This window comes from Rutidosis leptorrhynchoides, chromosome 3 (genome assembly GCF_046630445.1).
Source record: "Rutidosis leptorrhynchoides isolate AG116_Rl617_1_P2 chromosome 3, CSIRO_AGI_Rlap_v1, whole genome shotgun sequence".
Lineage (NCBI taxonomy): Eukaryota > Viridiplantae > Streptophyta > Magnoliopsida > Asterales > Asteraceae > Rutidosis > Rutidosis leptorrhynchoides.
Window position 1 is genome coordinate 347,172,913 of NC_092335.1, and position 4,120 is coordinate 347,177,032.

Below are 4,120 nucleotides of genomic sequence, written 5' to 3' on the forward strand. Positions count from 1 at the left end.
CGCCATCTTTTTTTAAGATAATACCTTTGTTATCTAAATTCGTATCGTCCGTTGACTAGCGTTTTAATTTTTTTTCTGTTATTTAATTGTAACATCTCTCGTTACCCTAGAGTATTTAAAATATTTCGTTCGGTTAATTCACGCACCCGCTTTTAAACTCGAGGGACTAAACTTGCCGAGTGGGCAAACCAGTTGACTAGGTCAACTAGTCAACCCACCACCACCACCACCATTCATTCCATTCACCCATCTTTCTCTCTTTTCTCTCTAGTTGCAAGAACACCCATTTCACCCAAATCTTTAATTCATCATCTAAATCCAAATCAAGAAGCTAACATCAAAACAAATTGCATATTTGGAATCCTTGCATCTTCCTCTACAACTTGATACTAATTTCATCTCGTTTGGGTAACTTTTCTAAAACTCTAGATTTCATATTCTTAGTATTTTTGACTTGAAATGGTGTTAGTTAGTGTCTATGGCTCAAGTCTAACATGGACATGTGATTTGTTTGCTTGATTTTGTTGTGTTGAGTAACTAGCATGAACACTTGAAATGGGTTAGTTTAATCCTTGATTTTAGTTGATTAAATGTTATTTAAATGTTAAAGTTCATGTATTAAATGTGTTACTAGCATCATTAGCTTCAATTTGATAAGTTGGTTGGCTTGGTAAGACCTCATTAACATGATTATTGATTTCACGATTCTTGGTTAGGGTTTGATAGATTTTAAAACAAAATTTTGATGCACCAAATGCTTTGCAATGTTGTTGGTAAGTTATTAGTTACATTGTATGCGTAATTTCCTTCGAAACGGCATATCGTATGTGTAAATTGGATTCCCGAATCATCTTATGCGTTTTACGAACTTGAAACTTTGATCATGAACATTTAATGATCATTCGACGAGAATTTGGTTGTTGTAAATGAAGGACTTGATTGATGTTTTATGTTTATTTGTATTCCTCGTTAAATTACCTTTCCAACGATATAAGATACGTGTTTTGAATGTTTACGATTCATTAGTTGTATTTGTTTAAAGTTTGGTCCGTGCACTTGTTAAAATTCAGAAACAGCATTTTCCCAGGTACAGAAGCACCGCTTTTGCACTAAGAGCGCTGCTCCTGGTTAGTCTTTTGTGGAGTTTTTCTTCAGACGTCAGGAGCGCCGCTCCTGGAAACAACAGCGCTGCTTCTGAGTCCTCAAGAGCGCCGCTCCTGGTTATGGTGCGCCGCTCCTTTGCAGAAAAAGTAGACTAATTTATTATGTGTTTTCACAAATCCAACTCCGCTTACTCGCAACTCCGATTAACATGAAACTTGGCCAACATGTTTATATATGATTACTAATCGAAGAAAAATTGTCGGATACCCGACCCGACCCCGTTGACTTTGACTTTGACTTTGACCAAGTTTGACTTTTAGTCAAACTTAACCAAATGCGTATGTAATCGTTCTAACATGCTTTTATACTTATTTCTTGCATGAAGCTTGACAACGTGATTCACATGCTATATATAATCGAGTCGTAATGAGCCATATGACTAATTGAATACATTTCGCCCGACCTTATGTCGTAACTATCAATTGATACAACTAAATTGTTTAGGTCAAGGCTAAACAACTTTCATGCACACGTTTACTTTGTGAAGTAACTTTATACTCGTGCACTCAAGGTGAGATCATAGTCCCATCTTTTCAACAACTTTTATACTTTAAATCATGGGATGAGAAACATATACGGTTTATACTTTTATACTTTGAACACAAGTACGAAAACAAACATTCCACGTACGAGTTAGAACAAAAATCCTCAATTTAATTATTATTAGTTACACTTGCAGGGTGTAAGCGAGTAATTATGTTGTGTGGCCATACGGGTTTAACGAACCCTCATTCGGACGGTTCGCTACCGTTAGCGGATGAAATATAATTTTATCGTGTATAGTGTAGGTTCTAACACTATGGATTCAGAGGTACTTATTCAGTTAAGCTTTGATAATTGGGTGCTTGTGATACAAACAACAACTTTTGGAATGCAAACGATTTAGATAATCAACTTTATACTTGCTTGTGGTTCAAAACAACGTTTTACAAATACACCTATGATTTCACCAACGTTTTTCGTTGACAGTTTTCTATATGTTTCTCAGGTTCATACTTGGCTACTTGATACTTGCTTCCGCATACTTTGATTTCTTGCTTGGGGTCAAGCATACATGCATACGCTAGTGATAGCACCTTTAGATTCAAGCATAATTGTTTACATACTTACGCTATGGATAGCATTCGTGATTTTCAACTTATATTATGTCGCAAGTTATTTTATTTTACTTTATTATTTTGGTAAACTTAACCTTGTGGTCAAACCGTTTGGTAAACTAAACTTTGTAAGTCTTGCACGTTTCAAATGAATGCGACATAATTTTGGTCAAACGTGTCTCATTTAGGGACTATGACCACGTAACGGGACCTAAGTTAACGACGCCGTCAATGACATTTTGCCGGGTCGTTACAGATGGTATCAGAGAGTTGGTTGTAGGGAACTAGGATGTGCATTAGTGTGTCTGACAGAGTCGTTAGGACGCATTAGTGAATATAGACTACAACCGGATAGTTAACCATTGCATTCTGACTTGCATTTGCTATAGATAGCACTTACTTGACTACTTGTGTATTTATACTTGAATCATTCTTAGGCGAACTTCTTAATGGTACCAAATTCTCATCATACGAACTCGTACTCCGCCACTTTCTGGTAACACGTGTAAATTCTAGATTCATACGCGCAAGGAAGACGACGACTTCATTAGTCACACTAGTCCGGGAACTCTGCCTCCCGGATTGTTATTCACCACCGTCTCGGCTTACCATCCACAAGTGCTAAAGTTTCCACCACTATGGAAATCATTAGCCACTACGGATGCTACACCGGTGTTCTTCACTATCTACCACTTCTTGTTACTACCTCAAATACTCTAGGAGAGTATCGTCATCAATACTTATCACTACGGTTGCGTACTACTCGTTATCATAATTCGTTACTCTTTTCGTGCCTAAAGACATTATTGTTTGACTTGAACCGCATTGACGTGAACAATCATTTATACACTTCCCAAGGGAAACGCGTATTCAGAGTTGCACTAATTCTTTCGATTTAATACGAGTCACATTAGAGATGCCGTTACGCTTATTCATTTTAAATCTTCACGATTACACGAACTTGATTCTATGGAGTGATGTGGGAATGGAGGTATGAGTTAGCATAATATAACGACACTCGATCAACGTAGTTATATTATGGTAAGTCATACCAAGGTTTTAATGACTCGTGATGGTGATTGGACTCGATCAACCTAATCACCATCATGTGCCATGTACATGACTTTATTTTTCCTTGTTGCCATCCGAAAACTCGAGAATATTGATAACAACCATACCAGGGACACATCTTGATATTACCAAATCCTATTTATGCTTCTGAATGAATGGCAAATTCTTTCAACTTCAAACATATGTTACACGTGTATACTATCTCGTCTTCGCACACTTTTATCGACGAACTACGAAATGCTTGATATGCTCACATCGAGGCGGAAACTTCTCTCGCATTACACTCGTACTTCTGTGTAAGGAAAACTTTTATCTACATTCTCAATGGAGAGAGAGACTCTTCACGTTATACTAGTATTCGCCACGAGGGTGAATAGTCCTAACAAACGTTTTCAGAAACCGATAAGAAACTTGTCCCAACAAACGTTTTATAGAAACCGACAAGATGGGAAAAACTTGTACAACTATACATTATAGGAATTCTATCTCGACACGGTGTGCCTTTGTCATTTGTTTCGGATCGAGATGCTCGTTTCACTTCTAGATTTCGGAGTGCCTTACAAGAAGCCTTGCGAACACGTTTAAATATGAGTACCGCGTATCATCCACAAACCGACGGACTAAGCAAACATACGATTCAAACCTTGGGAAAACATATTACGAACTTGTAATGTTGCCATTAATTGTTTTCCTCTTACAATGATAGTTATCATTCGAGTATTAACGCCACACCTTTTCGAAACTTTATGTGGCCGCAAATGTCGTTCTCTTAAATTGTTGGGCCGAAG